We start from the raw sequence: 18,772 nt of genomic DNA, 5'->3' as shown, positions 1-18,772 counted from the left end.
TGAGATTTAGAGATATGGAAGATGAGAAATGAACCCTAAAACCGAGTTAAGGTGCTTAAATACGAAGCAATCCCTAAAAGATCATGTGTTTGGGCTGCATCAGCTCTCACGCCGTGAGCCCTTATGTCTCATGTCATGAGAATGGTCCAAAACGTGCTTTCTTGTATTTTTCTTGTCACGTCGTGACACTCGATTTCCCTTGAAAATAAACCTTTCTACTCTTTGAAACCCTAAATTGATTCATCTTGAAAAACAAGTGTTACAAAAAGTCTACTAAATAACATGAAGTTGGAGCTTATTGGGTGCAAAAAAGGAAAAAATTTGATTCTAAGAAAATTGAAGAAGTTAAGGTGGAAAGGGATTGTTGAAAGGAATTAAGGAAAAATATAAGGATAAAAACGAAATAACAGAGGAGGTTAACATGCAATAATGTGGCAAAAGTTGCTTCCACAAGCCAACTTATTTGCATCTTAAAGAATCAACAACCAGTCTTAAACCTCTAGGTTGAACATAATATGATATTAGAGGATAATATTCGTAAAATATTGGTTTTTTTATCTTTATTTGATTTGGTATGGTTTTGGTTGGCAGTCACCTAATGAGTTGGTTAAGATGCCTCATAAGTTTTATGACGAAACTGTCCTTCTAATGACATTGTCATTGACGAAACTGTCATTCCACATAAGTTTAAATTTCAATTTCATCCCAATTTCAATTTATGACACGACACGATAAAAATACACAACACGAAACGAGATTGTGATGAAATTGAAATTTGAATTCGTGTTCAAGTATAAAAAAAACACGACTTCGTGTCGTGTCGTGTTCGTTTTTAAAATTCAAAACGAAATTGCCTCGATTAATTTAGCATGCATTTGTCGTGTTTTCGTGTTATACGTCATTAAGTATGGATTATATAAACTAATAATTGTATTATTTTATGATTGTCGTGTCGTGTTGTGTTTTAATCGACTCGTTTTCGTGTTAATGAAACTAAACACGACATCATGTTAATGAAAATAAACATGACATCGTATCGTATCGTATCGTATTCGTGTTACATAAAACATTCTCGTGTCGTGTCATGTCAGAGAAAAACACGACACGATTTTCTGATTTGACACCCCTACTTTGTTGGTTCACAAGTCCAAAAATCTTGGTTTTCTTTTCTTTTCTTTTTTTTTTTTTTTTTTTTGAAACGAGCGAGATGTATCAAAACAAAAACAAAGCTCCACCTCTAGCAAGGAACTAGAAGAGAGATAAACTTAATTTAATAGTAACATCAAATAATTAAAATGGAAAACAGAAGTTCATATTTTCGGAATTGAGATACTGCATCTTGCTCTGGTGTTATTAGAGGGGTTATTTCTCCAGAAAAGTTTGCTGCTGTATACAACTTCCATGATCTTTCTTCTCAAACCCTACAAAAGGAGAACAGACATGCATGTTTTCATAAAACTAGGAAAAAATTTATTCAAGGAATCCGGAAATAATATTATAAATGTTATAGCAAAGAACCCATATTTCTTATAATAAAATGATGAAAAAAGTTATGAATTTCTCACTGTTGGTAAGAGATTTTAATTCCTCCAGCTGCAGGATCAGCAATGGCAGAAAACGATTCATGTGACATGTCAAGGTCACCCTTGCAACCAGGAGGTGGGCAGAAGTCGGTGATGATTACAGTCACTGTGGGGTTGTCGGTGCAAGGGTGTGGTGTACCTAGATTCGTTCCACCGGTACAAGTCACCTGGAAATATTTTCCACAAGCAGCTCCACCTTCCCATAGATCTTCATTTGCAGCTGCTATCATAACTCCTTTATCTTCATACCCATAACACGCTGAAGCTGTAATTGGAATTAACATGCAGATTATTAGCAAGACGTGGATATTCAATGAAAAATATATTAATATCTATATGTGCATTCATGTCTTTGTGTTTGTGCTTTTCAATTACGTAAGTATGGAGGGTCATTGATGGTTCCGATCCCAGTGTCACATGATGCTTGAAATCCAAGACTTGAAAGAATCATAAATATGAAAACGCTGGAGTATTTCCTTGTTGAAGCCATTGAAGTTGATGTCCTAATTAAGACGTTTTATCTGCACCTATAAGAGGAAAAAGTAAATGCAGAGCAAGAGAGCTTAGTAGAATAATTAAGCTTGTGTTAATTTTAGTGAAAAAGATAGTAATTTATACTGAAGTTTCATGTGGATTGTTGCAGCATATTCGGTTAATTAATGGAATAAATCACAAATAATATAATCACTAGTTACATTGTGATTAACAAAGATATTCTTTGGACAGATGTTAGTAGTTATAAAACTGTCTTTATCTTCTGCACCAACGAGAAATAAAAATACTGCAGACCAATGAGGAAAAAATAGAAACAACAAAGTCACTTGAAACAATGTATTATTATCCGTCTTGAAGGACTTTTAAAAGTTAAAGTTTTTATTACTCCTTGTCTCATGAAAACTGCAACAGTTTCTGTTGATAGTATCACATGAAAATGGGAAGGAAGTACTATATATATGCCACACCTCTTTGATCGAAAGTAATGAAGGGACTCTATTATTATGGCATGTCATGTTGGTGCTCAATAGATATACTCAATAGATATGAAGTTTAATGACCACTGAACTCTTCAATGGTGAAAAAAAAGTTTTTTTTAATAAATGACCTTTTTTTTAAGATATGTCCTATAATTCAGTACATTATAGATTTTTTTTTTGTAGAGTTGAACCAAGAGTTAAGAGTAGATAGATGAGGTGTTGTGGATGTTCTAGTAAAGGACCAAAAGCCATTACTTCCATATTCCTTTTCCAATGATATTTTTTCCAAGACCATGAATCTCTAATCACTAGCTTCTACATTTTTGACTCCCATGTTTCTTTTAAGATTAAATCGAGCCTTCCATCTTCAAGAACAAACATTGGAACTAAGCCTACTTTACAAAGTCATCAGTTGGCTAAACCTTTGAACCAGCTACCTTTGGAAGCCTTTCTCAGAACAATGATTATCATAAAAAAAAACTACCAGCAAAATAATGTATGAGGGCTCCTCTTAGACCTCTTAACACAGTAAAAAATGTATGCTAATTGTCTTCTATTCAGCACAATGACAACAGTATGGCCAATCTGGTTAATGAACAGAAACATGATATTATAAAGTCTAGGGAGGAAACAATTTGAGTGACTTTACTTTAGCCTTATGTACATCATAATAGTTTTTCTTATATCTAAAAATGTAATAATACATGTATCGTATTATTGATTGTCAGATCCATCTTTCAACAGTTTTATATATATCATTGGTTAGTTTTCCTCGTCCGTCCTATAATAGATATTAATACAAACAAGAGATACCTTGCTATAGCCATTTTTATACGGGGTAAAACAGAAAATAAATCATTTTGTTGAAATTGTTCGCCTCCAAATTTTCTGAAAAGCTAATCATAGGTTCCTATACTATGTCCATCAAAACAATAGGGCCATTAATTATGCTCATTAATTAGTAAACTTTGTGATGAGATGAACCCGAGATGCCCTTCCAGGTTTAATCACTACAAGAAGACTGGGCAACAGCGGCGACCTCTATCGTCGCTAAAGGTTCGGGATGTCGCCGCTAATACCTTTAGCGGCGACACGTCGCTGCAAATGCGTCGCCGGTAATACCTAGAGTCGCCGCTAAAGGTTGACCGTCGCCGCTAATGATATGTCGCCGCTAATACTGCCTGTCGCCGCTAATACATTTTTGTCGCCACAAAAGATGTCGCCACTAATACAGTTTTAGTTTTTTTTTTTTAAAAAAAAAATTTTATTTTATTTATTTATTTAACGTTAAATTTATAAAAAAAACAATATAGCATTTATAAAATCTGATAACTTTTTATAGAAATATTAATCCATACACAACCAATCCAAAATATTAATCCATACCACATTCTAAAGTATTCTTCCAAATTACAAAACATTTCATAAAATCCTAAAGTAAGTACTACTCGTCCTCATTATTTCCTTCATTATTTGGTGGCGGCAATGAGCGAAACCACTCTTCCAATGCTGCAGAACAGGCCGGGTCCTTTAGTATTGTTTGCAGCATTTCCAACTATAAAGAAAACAAAATATATTACCAACGTATGATAATAGCATTATAATTATACCATTCTACAAAATATCAACATATCAAATAATAACCAACATATCATTATAACATTCTACTTTCCATTATATCATTATACTTTTCAACTTAAACTAACAATTACCTGTGATTGCGGTTGTTCTTGTGTCAATGGTTGTTCCTGATCGTACATGGACACAACGGTTGGGGGTTTACGCCCAATGCCTCTGATATGTCCGCGTCGAACACACAACGGTTGGGGGTTTACGCCCAATGCCTCTGATTGCAGTTGTTCCTCCTTCATCGAGCGATCGTTCTTGCAGAGAAGCAAGAAAAAAAAATTCGAATGGTCTTGTCTATCGGTGATCTAATAACAATTCAAGAAGCAATTTCCAACATATATATAGCATTAATTTATACCGGTAATGCGCAGATAAGAAGCAAGAAAAAAATAGGAATGGTCTTGTGTTTATCGGTCATATAAGAACAACGCAAGAGGCAATTTCCGACATATAGCACCAATTTATCATCCAAAACAGAAAAACAAATAAGAAATAGGAGCAATTTTACCTTGAATGTGATGAATTTCCGAATTGAGCTGAGGGTCGCCGGTTTTGCGGAAGGTGTGGCGGTATTGTGGCAGCAGGAGGGGCTAGCACCGGCTTAAATCTTTGTCCTCCACTCAATCGACTTGTGAACTGATGAAGGAAAGAAGCTGCAACCAAGAAACGAGCGAGAGAAGGAAAGAAACAGCAGGAGAAAAAGTGGCGAAAAAGGAAACTGGGAAGGGGGTTATCTGCACGAGTATTAGCGGCGACACGCAATAGCGGCGACACATGTGTATTAGCGGCGGCAAAAGAGTAATAGCGGCGACTCCTTGGAGGGAAAAGTCAGCGCCTTTTCTACAACCGTTGGATTGAAAACAAATCGGACGGATGGGGGTAATTTGACGCGGATCGACGTTTGCGAGCATTACCGACGATGCCTTTAGCGGCGACATGGGGCAATAGCGGCGACATGTAACGCGTCAATTACATGTCGCCGCTATTGCCCCATGTCACCGCTAAAGGCGTCGCCGGTAATGCCAAGATTTATTGTAGTGAATAAACTTAGTGTTTAAAAAATAATTAGCAATCTTCTATTTGTTATTATATAAATTAAATGGAAACTACAAAATACATATGTTGTAACAGTATAGTTGCATTGTGACTTAGAAAGATATTCTTTGCAAATAGGTGGCCGTTTACAAAATCTATTTTTGTCTTTTTGCAAGAAAGGGGAAAGAAACAATATGCTGGCCATTAGAACGAGATATAAACAATCAAATAAGTTGACACATTGTATTGTTTGTCCTTTCTACAAGTTAATGTAAACAATTCTATTAGTTGACACAATGTATTGTTTGTACTTTCTACAAGTTAGTTAAGTGGGTATTGTATGGGAGGTTGTTACATCCTAGCTATGTCATGCGAGAAAAGCAAGAAGTTCATTTCTTAGTATCCTATGAAAATGTCGCCTAGCAAGTTTGCCCCTCTAAGAAAGTAAAGGAATAAGACAATGACAAATAGAGATCCAAATAAGAGGTGATGGTTGGGGCTACTAAATTAAGAACCAAAAATAATTCCAATGCATAAAGAAATATGCAATTACACTACAAGATTTAAGGGCCACATGGGACAAAGGTGATACATGTTATCATTAATATGTCGGTGCTAATGCTTCATCGCTAATGCTCACATGTCAACGATATTGATGTCGACGCTAATGGTAAGGTGAGCAAAACTCTCACTACAAATAAAAAAACCCAAAAAACCGCATAAACCGAAACAAAACCGACTATATGGTTTTTAGTTTTGCAAAAACTGAAAATTTTCAGTAGGGTGCGCTTTGCAGTTTTGCAAAAAAAAAAAAAAAAAAAAAAAAAAAACCGCACCGATATATACATTTAATTACATAATTTTATACAATATTTAATTATTTATTACTTAATTATTAATATATTTTTTTTTAAAACTTTGTACGGGATATTTAATCAATTGATCATTGCACCATAACTCAAAGTTATGCCCTAGCTTTCTGTGCAACGCCTCATTCGCATGATCTCAACCCTCAAAGTCTCACGGTCTCGCAACTAATATTGAATCAATTGGTAGTGTTCATGTATAAACGGATTAGTAATGGTGGTGTGAGTGGACCTAGTGGACTTTAGTGGTGGTGGAGGGTATCCAGAAGAGATGGATGATGGTGGAGGGTAAGCGGAAGAGACTGTGGGGGATGGGGTGCAGGTGGAACCTTTTGGAGATTGTCTTGGTTATAGTGACGACGAAGGTCCAATGATAATTGGTGGTAGCGGTGTTGATCGTTGGTGGTGATCTCTTAAAGATGAGCATTATAGAAGAGGGGGGAGGGTAGGATGGGGTAGGGGTACTATTTATTTTTAGTATAATTGTAGTTTATAAATTCAACCTCTATTAAAACCTAATACAATTTTTACATAGATGAGGGGGGCAAACGAGCAACAAGCTGTGCCGTTACCCCCTTTTGAAATGTAAAAAAAAATCTTTTAAAAACATCCCTAGATATTGGGTCATAACATTTTTGTGTGTGACCCACTAGACTTTATTGAGAAGCAGGGACGGTTTTTAGGGGTTCCCGGTGTGGCACCGGCAACCCCTAACTTTTCTGGCCGCAGTGGAAAAATTTTTGATTTTTCGATTTTTTTTACTTATTTTTCATGTATCGGCAACACCTATTCGTCCCGGCAATACCTGCAATGTATTCCTGCGTCCGTCCCTGTTGAGAAGCTTCACAACATTCCGCGCAAAGAAACCGAAAGTATCAAATGCAAAAGGTATAAATGTGTGTTGATTTTCCATGCATGTTTTCCAATGTTTTGCCACTTTACATGATACAACTTTTAAAACAGTCTCCCCATACTGAAAACCCCACTCCCCAAGCTCACAAGAGGGGAAACCCCTGTTAGATCCATACATAAGTGTTTCCCTCACCTCATTCCTCAAGCCATAAGAGAGGAAACCCCTACTAGATCCACACATGAGACAAATTTTATTTTATTTTATTTTTTGTTTAATTGTTGCTATAAAAATAAATGAAAAAAATAAAATAAAATGGTAAATTAATCATTTCATATGATTAGGGACCGACCACAATAAATATTGAAATCATAAGGACCTTCTATGAGATCGAAAAAAAAAATTATAAATGAAACTTGATATTTTGGAAAACTATAAGAACCATTTATGAAGATTGTAGTCCACTAAAGGCTTGCAACCATTTTAAAACTTTAGGAACAAAAAACTCAAAACAAGAAAACAGAAAAAATACAAACTTATCAATATGACTTTAGTAATTTACTTGATAACTAGTATAAAAGCATGCGCTACGTTACGCCGCAGGTTTAAATGATGTGTGAACTGATGAGATAACATTAGGAACATTAGTATTATCATGTTCACTGAATAGATTAATGTATTAACAGCATGAAATGGTGTCTTTTGGTGAGATTCGTAATCAATGATTATTTGTGACATGTGAAATTAGAAAAACAACTCAATTATCAATATCAACTATGTCTGTACATACCTCAACACTATTGCAATTAACAAATTTGGAACATTTTTTTTTCAACTAACACTCCTTCAAATATACAGAACCAAAATTTCATAACTTACTGTGAATATGAAACCCATTTGTGTTGTGACCAATTTAAAGCTCAAACTTTGGAGGACTACGTATATCCAACACCTCATGAAATGCTTCAAAACCAGCTTCAAACGGATCTCATGACCCTAAAAAATAAGTTATTTATAGAAATCTATAGGAATATAATCAAAGAAACTTACATGAGCCTGGGTAGCAACTTGTACAACATTGCTAGGGTCTGAAAATTCAGCCACAAGTTCATCTGCAACCTGGAATTCAACATTCCATTTCAGTTTTTAGTAATCTGGAATGGAATCGTTGCTTTGTTTTGATTTCAATTTGTGATCATGGGTAACAAAAAACAGGGGAAAGAAAGTAGAAGAAGAAATAGCTGAATCTACTAACCTTATTGTATGGTGTTCTTCCCTTCCTTTCAATTTTCTTGCACAATAGGCATATCAAAATCAAAGTAAACATTAATCTAAAAGAACTGTATAGATATGATAATTATACATGTTAAGCTTAAATTGACTGAGTCCTCCACGATTTACATGGAAATTGAACAACAAATATAGCCCTAAATCTTATACATTCAGTAGCCTTTCCAAGTTCCAATAAACAGTTCGATTCAATTGCAAATTTTTGTTGCAAATTAAAGTTGAAAAGTAACCGATGTCTAATTTAAAGTGAGAAAGTGAGAAATGGAATTGCTGAATCTTTATTCTTTTACTTATGTTTAGTTTTTCAACTTGATAGAATTTTTAATGATAATCAAAGTCTATTTGGTGGCTGCAGATCAGGTGTTCGATGAAAAGGCTAGACCAAATCTATGGTAAATGAACTGTTCACCATTGAAATGGAGCCACCTTGAAATCGACATGATTTGGTAAATAGGCTTGCTATCTATCTTTATTGTTGCTTTATACATAACTTTTTTCAATGTGTGTTGGTGTTTGGTCACCGAGTATGTTTCTTATTATAACACCCTTTACTTTGTAGATATACATGAAGCTTGTGTGTGTTGGTGAAGCTTACTTTATAATCAATCAGAGATGCCAATTGAAAGATGAAGTACGTGCAAGCAAGCAGTGTAGTTGTATTATCGTAGATGAACAAATGGGATGTTGGTGATTTGTTATCATCAATGTTATTTAAGTGTAATGAGATTACTTTGTTGACCAAAAGCGATCTTGATAAATATTAAACAAGGAAGGAAGGTGTGGAGTACACATTTGTTTAAGTTTGATCAAGTATCAAAGTACACTGTCTTTTAGGGGCGAAGCCCCTGAACGAATGGGGGTCTGGGGGCAGCGCCCCTGGGAGCGGGGTCCAAGGAGCGGCAGCCCCTGGCGAGGTCCAAGGGGCAGAGCCCCTGACTTTTTATTCAAAATACCCGTGGAGGCAGCCCCTGGCGGGGTCGAAGGTTATGTTACTATATAAAAAGATGCATTAGAAATCCGGTTTTTTAGAGAATTGACCCATTTTGATTTTTTTTCAAAATACCCGTTTTATGACCGTTTTGGTGGTTTTGTGACAGTTTTAAAATGTCATATGACAGTTTTCAGACAAGGATCTAAATTCAGTTTTGGTCTGTTTTTTTGGTACTCACAGAAATATACCCTCTCATTCTCTTTCTTTCTCTCTGATTTTTATGAGTCTTATCCAATTGGGGATTTGGAAGTACCACCCAAATACTTCGATTTGAAAGTGATAATCACAATTCTCAGATTTACAAGTGCCATTAAATCGATATTTCTAACATGGGAAAGGATATTGACCAACTTTACACAAATGAAAGTGATAAGATATGTTAGCTTTTCTGTTGTTTGAATTTCCACCAGTTTGAATGCATGATCTAATCCCTGTTGAAATCCCCAAGTTTGTAGACAAGAACACTCATGAATTGTTTGTGAGTTTTTTGAATTCTCATTTTGTAGTGATGTTATATTTGTAACTTTGATTCATTACAGGGATTACAACTCCAATATCCAATAAAGTTGGTATTCTTGGAGCTATTGGGTATTGTGAGGAAATTACATAAGCTTCCACTATATTATCCTTTTTAACGTTCAGTTTCTTATTCGGTGATAAAAGATTTGATGATTTTTTATAGGTTGTGATTATGAGTACATCTTTCTGTTGGATTCAAGCAAAGTTTAAATTATCCACATCTTGTCGAGGCAAGTTAGATGGTTATCTTACATAAAGAAAAATTAATTTTATCTTTGATTTCTTAGCTGACGACTCATAGATCTTTAAGTTTATTAATTTATTTATTAATGATAATCATGTAAAAAAGCACAAATAAAACTACAATTCATATGTGATCGATTTTTTTTCCAGCCGTTTATATTTGCCTTTCATTTTTAAAGGGTAAAATTCGACGAATTTAAAAAACCTCCAAAAGTTTTTAGAAATACTTGAGTAGCTTTTTAAACAATTTTAAAAATTCGAGAAATGGCACGCCCAAACTCACACTAAGCGGAAAGGTTATCTGTCACCGGTCAAGCTTTTTGTGAGTTCATTTCTTGTCACTGAAAACTAGGTAGCCCTAATTTTCATTTTATCTATCATTTTGGATTATGCTTCTGTAGACAGTGTTAGATTCTGCTTTTAAGTTTTCACTCTAGAGTAAATGTTTTTGTACAATTTCATAAAGCTATTATGTCTAGAAGCTGAAACGAGAGTAACCTTTTCATGTATGGTTTATGTGATTGAGCACATCTTGTACCTGTTTTTGCACTTAATACTTGGCCAATGTTTTATAAAAATTATTGTAGTAGTCATTTGTTATTTTGGTTAAGACTTAGGACTTAAGAGAGTTGAAATATTTTATTTTGGACTTGATTTAAACGAAATAAAATAATTTTTCAGTTTTGTAGTTAAAATCAAGTCTAGTTGGGTGCAAAAGAGTGATCATGGAGAAAATGAAATTTGGACCTAGACTACTCCTATAGTATTCTCACATAAGATTTAGATACTAACATGATTATTCTGTCCAATAAAAAAACAGAGTGCAGGAAATCATGCAGGTTGGGAGTAAAAATGGCGTATTTAACCCCACATCAAACAAGGTTCATGGGCTCAGATGAATCCAGACCCCGTGAGGTGTGAAATTTGTGAAATCGACTACACCAATTTTGAACTCCTCAACAGACACATGTTAGGGAAGAAACACCTCAAGAAACTTAATGAATTAGGGAAAATATCAGATCCGTCCTTGAACTTTGTCACTTCACTGGACACCCAGCCTATGCAAAATCCAAAATCTACCGAGGGCAAAGCTGTCAATTCACATGAAGGTAACCCCATGTCGTGTGAACTTTGTGGGATCAGTTGCCACACCTACAAGATGCTCAAAGTTCACCTAGCAGGACAAAAACACAAAAAGAAGTTGAAGAAATCAAAAGAACCCATTGTACCTAACCTCGTGTCGTGTGAACTTTGTGGGATCAATTGTAGCACTACCGAGGTTCTCAAAGTTCACCTCACAGGACAAAAACACCAAAAAAAGTTGAAGAACACAGAAATACCAATTGTACCTAACCCCGTGTCATGTGAACTTTGTGGGATCAATTGTAGCACTACTGAGGTGCTCAAAATTCACCTAGCAGGACAAAAACACCAAAAAACGTTGAAGAACCCAGAAATACCAACCGGACCTAATCCCGTGTCGTGTGAACTTTGTGGGATCAATTGTAGCACTACCGAGGTGCTCAAATTTCACTAAGCCGGACAATAACACCAAAAGAACTTGAAGAAGCGAGATGATGCAAATGAAGAGGGAAAAGTTGTAAATTTGGATGGATGTAACAGGAAGACAAAGAGAGTGGCAAGTGATGAGGATTTGGAGGCAAAGAGGCAGAAGATTGATAGGCCATAAGTGCTCACCAAGAAGAGGGTGAACAGAAGTATGAATTTAAGCAAAGATTAGGGGTCATCTTGTAATTAGCTCAAATTCTAAAAAAGACAATTGGATAATATGTAATCATATCTGTTATCTAAAGACGTTATTTATTTATATTAAATTCTAAAAATAGGCAGAGAAAATGCTTATAGATCAATCATCCATATTAAAAACTCAACAGTTTTGACATGTTATCCAATTGTTTGACTTTCATTTTGCCAGCTTAAAGTTATACTTCTGGTCCACCTTTCAAATTTTTAGATTGACAATACTCATGGTGTTATTTTATTTCAATTTTGGTCCCCAGACTGCTAAAAATCATCAATTCTTTATAAATGACTAATTTCTTTTAATTATTCCATAATGGCCCATCACCCAACACCATATTCTAACCGGTCATCTTCTTTGGTTGCATCCAAAATAATTTTTTTTAAAGTTGCATTTGCTTCCAAATCGATTTCATTCACAACCAAAATCTTTAAACCAATAATCAAACCCAGGACAGATTCTAATTATATGTGGATGGTACTGTATGTACAAGAAATTCAAAAAAGGTAGACCAAAAATGTAAATTTTAGCAAATCTCAGGGACCAGTGTAACAGGCTCAAAAAAATTATAATCACAACATAAGAGATGAACAAACAATCGTATCTGTTCAACTTCATATCAGAACAAAAGGACAAAAGCAAATTGGCATTTTAACCAAGTATTCAATTACTCACAAAAGCTGAAATTTCATTTGATTATCAAAGAAAAACAGAAATACAGCCTCAACAAGACAAGATCATAGGTCATGAGTCAACCAAAATAAGTCGAACCTTGTATGTTAGTTTTTCTATAATTTTCAGATTACATATTGCTATTATTGATAATCTATTATAAGTATGTTGCTATTATGATAAATGATAAAGTACATTGTCTGTATTATAAGTTTTCTTCTCCAAAGCAGAAGTAAACACACAAGTTTTTTCTTTCAGCTGCATAAGTTATATATATATATATATATATATATATATATATATATATATATATATATATATATATATATATATATATATATATATATATATATAGAGAGAGAGAGAGAGAGAGAGAGAGATAGATAGAGAGAGAGAGAGGTAGGTTCCGTTGAGACTTAAAATAAAATAAAGATCTTGAGATTCAACCTCAGCCACTTAATTCACATCTGCCAATCTAACCCTTCGACTAACCAGCACGGCGGGTCAATTATAATCATAAATAATTATGTAGCGCTGCCTGTTCCTTTCACCTCCACCACCACAACCGCCACCGCCACCACCACTACCACCACCTCTGCCACCAACCGACTCCACCATTGCCACCTCCGTCAGTTACTACATGACACTCGAGGTGAGTTACCTTCCAGTAGGAGTGGGTCTAAGGCACCAATGTCGGCCCACTAGTAGGTGATTATAGTTGAGATGATTGTCTTTGTGATAATTTTCTGGTATGCCACTATCTGTTATGCTTTATGTGCTAGTATGTTATGTTATTATGTGGTAGTGGTAGGGGTGAAATAGTCATCGGTTACCGGTTGAAAGAGACCGAAGGGGATGCCAGCACCCAGATATGTTAGGCTGTATATGATTTATATGTTTATGCTAGGGTATTATATGGTAGAAGTAGGGGGTGAAATAATCTCCGGTTACCGGTTGAAAGAGACCGAAAGAGAGGCCAGCACCCAGATATGCTAGGCAGTTAATGGTTGAAAGAGACCGAAGGGGAGGCCAGCACCCAGATATGCTAGGCGTTATGTGATTATATGGTATGTGGTATGATGGGGGAACTCACTAAGCTTTGTGCTTATGGTTTTCAGTTTTTGTTTTAGATCCTTCTTCTTCGAAGGGAAAGGACTCGGCACGGTAGCAACACATCACACACACGATTTTCTGCATATGAGATTCTTGGGATTTGTACTCTGACATTATTACTATCTTATGACATGCTTTTGAGACATATGATCTATGGTTTTTATGAAATAAGATAACTTGATGTTGTTTTCTATAATGTGTTTTATGAATCAAAAATAAAATTTTTGGTCTTGATTTTTGGGATGTTACACATACTTTTAGGTAAAAGACCATTTTGCCCTTCTAAACATCATTCAGGTCCTAAATCCATCACATCAAACCAAAAGCCAAACTGCCCAAAATGTTGATGTTCATCGCATCATGAGCCAGATACTACCCACACCGCGTTCTTGTTACGATAGAACAGTTGCGAAAATTCCTTAACAACCGCGACGCGACCAATCCTTGGTCGTGTTGTGTTTCCCTTAGCGGAATACATAACTCGTTAAACACTTAATCCTTACATATCAAGGCTTATTACTTTAGATCTGATTCTTCTTATTGACTTAATGGATAAAGTTTTCAACTTTATCCCTTCCAAGGTCTAGATCTAATCAAATCTAAAACCCTAACAAGATTTAGTCATTCAAAGTCCATAATTCCTTGTTTGGTTGAATAAGAGAACAAACAAACACATTTTTCCTATTCCTAAAGTTCAAAGACATACTCATTTGCCAATTAAAGTTCTGGAGTTGCTCAAACTTCAAGAATATAAGGTTAAAATGACCCAAAAACTCATGAAAACCTTAGATGTATGCATAAAACCAAATAAAGTAGTAAACTTTGTTGCTTACAATGCAAGAGAAAAGACTAGAAGGTGGAGTCTTGAGTTGAGAATGACACCAACAACATCTCCAACACTTATGAGTTCTTTTTGACAACCAACAACACCAAAAACTCTTCAAGAGATGGAAAAGGAGCTAGGGGTTCATCTGGGGAGATGGAGGATGAAGAATGGAAGACACCCTAGGCTAGCATTCCTTAAATAGGGCTCAAAGCCCGAGATCTAGGCTTTTTAGCCCAACTATCAATGGGTCGTGGTTCACCCTGACCGTGTCGCGATGTAATTAATGTTGTCATGTTGCGAACACCTAAAAATTGTGTCACGACCCAATCAAAACTCCAAATCGACTCATCTTAAAGAACGGCAAAGATAAACCACAAACTAAAGTCAGGTGTTACAACTCTCCCCTACTTGGACTGGATTCGAAATCTGTCTTATATAATACAGAAAAGGATCCCGAATGTAAACCCTTCATGCTTTTCCCAAAGCTACTTACTGAAATGACATATCAACAAATGAGATCCCGAGACTACCCGAAACCTAAACCACAAGTACTTGAAAACATTCCAACCTATCAACTCAATAAATTCCCAAATCTGAAAATCATTCCCAAAAGGGGCTTATGGTTCTCACTTGACTTCCTGAAAATTAATCAATATGCCACTGTTCCCACAAGCATATCAATGTGCAAACCATAACACATTGCTTTATCCAAACTCTTATCTCGGATCAGGCGTACGACCATCGTAATAGATCATCAAATGGTACTACAATGAACCTTATGGTTCATAATTTCTAGAACCAGTACTCCGTTACGGGTAGCCAAACTCATAATAAACAACTTTCATAAACAAACGGGGGACTTTAAATGCAAAAAATCAATAGAAAACTTCTTATACACATCCATGACTTTTCTAACAAGTCATTTTTTTTTTCAAATGTTGACCCCAAACATGTCGGCCACTGAGTCATCAATAGTCTTTCTACAAGACTCTAAATGATCAAACTGTGACTGGGATATAGGGAACACAAACCTGAAAGCTTTGGAAACACAATTGTCGGGTTCCACCCGCACAAGTCACACATACATAGGCTCACGACACTTCGTGACACCTCTAACCATGGGAAAGATAGGGTCACACCACACTCTGTTCTTTCCGGCATTACTCCATGGCATGTCAACTATCCAACACACCCTTCCATTAAGGTAAAACCATGAACCAACTATGACCTTACTTATTTATCCTACCATCTATCCATACTTCCTCATTCAATTTTCATGACCTATCCATAGTCTTTTATACCAATTCTAGCTTAAGAAAAAGAGCAACCACTATCATTACCGAATATAACTGATGATAAGAACATACTAACCTTCTAAGATCCACTGCATCACCTACCCTACTACTTTTACTCGAAGGATGAGGCATCTTGCTATTTGTTACCTTCAGTACATCTAACTATAACAAGGCACCGAATCCTGGAGAAAGATAATGAATAGACCTTTGACACATGTCTAATGAGTCAAATTTCAACTCACAGAGGAAGTTTCCAGAATCACTCATAATAATGCAGAGAATCACTCATAATAATGCAGACTGAACATCGGGTTGGATTGGCCCACCTACCATATAGGTTGACATGACATCCCAAATTGAACTTCACAAATGCAAATATTCATTAATTACTTAGATAAATGACCAATTCAATCCATAAAACATCTTGGACATTATAAACCGTAGATATGGTGGCCAAGTGTTCAGACCGTTCCTCGAATTCCTAAATCATTATCAAACACGAACATACAAAGAGACTCTCATGAAGATCCTCGACCTGCGATAAACCAACTGTCTTAAAAACATGCGACGATTCATTTATCTCAATTTACTCCTTAGCATTGACACAAGGAATCTTACTTAATCCATTCATGCAAATCTCAAAATGACAGTTGGACATCAAACTGCCAAAAGCAACATCACCCTTAACCAAAGAATCAATGGCACCCAATCTCAAAAACCTGGAAAATTTTCTGATGATACTTTTATGACCCAATTAATAATGAATTGCTAAAGAAATAAAATATGTTTCTATTTACTGCAATAAAAATTAATTTTTATAAATTTTAGTGGATAAAAGCAGTTTGTAATTGTATGAAACCTCGCTAAATAACTTTTATGTAAAATTCGATTAGGTTATGTTCCAATTCAAGAATCATATATGTGGCAATACTAATTTAGATTAGCTAAAATGTGAACTAGAAGTTCTACATAACCGAAATTTATAAATAAAGCAAGAAATCTAAGATAAACAATAAAAAATACATTTAACTTTTGAATCTATAGCTATCTTTTTCATAGGTTGATCATTTACACGCTTCAAGAATGGAAAAAGCACATGTGGGATGTTAATAGAATATCGAACTTTCTAATCATCATCAGGTTTGAAATGAATCTTCTCTATGACCTAAAAACCAACAACAGATTTCAATATTGCATTTTTTTTTATTCTAGTAAGACTTAAAAGCAAGAGCAACAATAAGATCATAACAAAAGATGAGTTCCAGGAACCAACTTTATTGTACACATTTCGTAAGAAATATATACAGGTGCAGTTGCATTGGCAAACATAGAAACACTCAGCAAACATCTCCAGTGTCATGTTAGGGTGCCTACAGAACATAGCAAACAAAACTAGAAATATGAAAACCACCACGTCCATTTAAAAGAATCAAATTTCATGCTTTTTTTTCTGAGGAGTATTCTTCTACTATCTTTTGGAAAGACAAATTTTCACAATTTGGAAAATAAAGCAATAATGTTTGAGCAAATAAGTTCAAGAGTTGCAGAATATTACATTTTCATTCGAAACCATGTCCTTAGCATAGTACTTTGGCTTTGATCAAACTGAGGAACCACCAATGTGACATTTAATATCCGTGCAACAACTACAACATTAGTGATCTGTGTTCAGAAGATTGAAAAAATAAACATAAATAAATAAATATTGAAAGTGTAGCAGACCAAAAAGGCGGAATGAATGTTTACTCAAGTTCTTTGTTGGTTAAGCCCTCGACTGGTGGCTATAAGTAGATACCCATTTGATAGTAGCTCACCAACAAGAGTTAGGTAATGATGGCCTCTTTCATTGCATCTGTATTACACCTTTAAGAAATCAAGTGTCCAGATGTCAATTAGTCATGATGACCAAATCCACCCTAAATGTTAAAAATTTCACCGAATGTGATTCATGTGTTGTTTTTTTGAGTAGGATGAAAGAAAATTGTGAAGGGGTTTACCACTTTACTATACCACAATCGAATCTTAAGAAGCTTCTAAACCGCATGACACATAAACAAAGATATCAGACCGGCTGTAAACAACATCACTCCACAAACCACCGCCCACGAGATCCGCTGCCTCTACCTTTTCCCCATTGCACAACGCTCTGCTTGGGATCTGTGCGCCTCCACCACCATGTCACCTTCACTTTTTCATATAGTAAAATCAAAATACCTTGATGAAAAAAAACTGCAAAATCATAAATCAATGCATTTGAACTATAACTAATGGAAGCTAAAGGAAACGGTTTCTATTGAGAACTGAGAAATGAAGCTAACCAAAAGAAAACTAAGTAAAACGAAACAAGGAATACTGAAGGGGCACCACTTCCTGTTGTAAATGTACCTGATTATGATTTCTTGATTTAGAAATCCAACAACAAATTTAGATCAAAATTCAGTGTACACTAAGAAAGAAATCGACTGAGGAGAAGAGAAGAGACTTAAAGAAGACATTTGGGGTTTGTCAATTTGGGTGGCTGGTACACATTCATAGAGGAGATAACCGATTACAAGATGGAGAAGAGGTCGGGATGGAGTGATTTGATTTATAGGACTACCAATCCTTCGATTTAAATAAGAAACGAAGCCATAACCCTTAGATTTTTATTTTTTGTGGCTCTGTGACCAGGAACCTTGTGATTTTAGTCAGAAAAGAAACCCTAGTTCCAAAAATTGTCATTTTTGTGAACATGTGAGTGCAAATCGTTCGATTTCCGATGAGAAGTGAAGCAATGGCACAAAGATGACATGTATATTTGCAGGTGTGATGGTCATCGTGATTGTGTCATGATAATGGTGCTCTGCGCGCGCGCGCGCGGGGGGGGGGGGGAAGAGGAAGAGAGAGAGAGAGAGAGAGAGAGAGAGAGAGAGAGAGAGAGAGAGAGAGAGAGAGAGAGAGAGAGAGAGAGAGAGAGAGAGAGAGATTACCTAAAATCGCAGGAGAAGAATGAAGTACACATCGACGGAAGACAGACGAAGGAGAACAAGGCGGGTTTTTTGAAATTTTGGGAATTTCGCTCTCTAAAAATATAAAACGACGGTTAATTTAGGACCCACAAAAATGAATGTCCTAAATCCTTCGA

General features: G+C 35.6%; 2 long non-coding RNA genes and 1 pseudogene across 3 annotated transcripts; all 3 read right to left on the bottom strand.

Annotated features, from left to right (window-relative positions):
- Positions 1-1,561: 1,561 nt before the first annotated feature.
- On the bottom strand, positions 1,562-2,073 carry LOC145163901 (EG45-like domain containing protein pseudogene; annotated as a pseudogene).
- Positions 2,074-10,733: 8,660 nt separating this feature from the next.
- On the bottom strand, positions 10,734-11,755 carry LOC145162520 (uncharacterized). Of its 2 annotated transcripts, none has more exons than XR_013739157.1 (2): positions 11,210-11,755; positions 10,734-11,132 (listed from the first exon to the last, which is right to left on the bottom strand). It is a non-coding gene; the product is annotated as an uncharacterized LOC145162520 (long non-coding RNA). The 2 variants fall into 2 exon arrangements; XR_013739158.1 differs by having other exon boundaries at positions 11,215-11,755.
- Positions 11,756-16,909: 5,154 nt separating this feature from the next.
- LOC145163146 (uncharacterized) lies at positions 16,910-17,394 on the bottom strand. The gene is made up of 3 exons (XR_013739604.1): positions 17,371-17,394; positions 17,204-17,294; positions 16,910-17,018 (listed from the first exon to the last, which is right to left on the bottom strand). It is a non-coding gene; the product is annotated as an uncharacterized LOC145163146 (long non-coding RNA).
- Positions 17,395-18,772: the final 1,378 nt, after the last annotated feature.

Source organism: Lactuca virosa, chromosome 3 (genome assembly GCF_052849685.1).
Source record: "Lactuca virosa cultivar CGN04683 chromosome 3, Lactuca_virosa_CGN04683_v6, whole genome shotgun sequence".
Classification (NCBI taxonomy): Eukaryota; Viridiplantae; Streptophyta; class Magnoliopsida; order Asterales; family Asteraceae; genus Lactuca; species Lactuca virosa.
The sequence above is the reverse complement of the archived record's forward strand: the minus strand, read 5'-3'. Positions and strand labels throughout refer to the sequence as shown.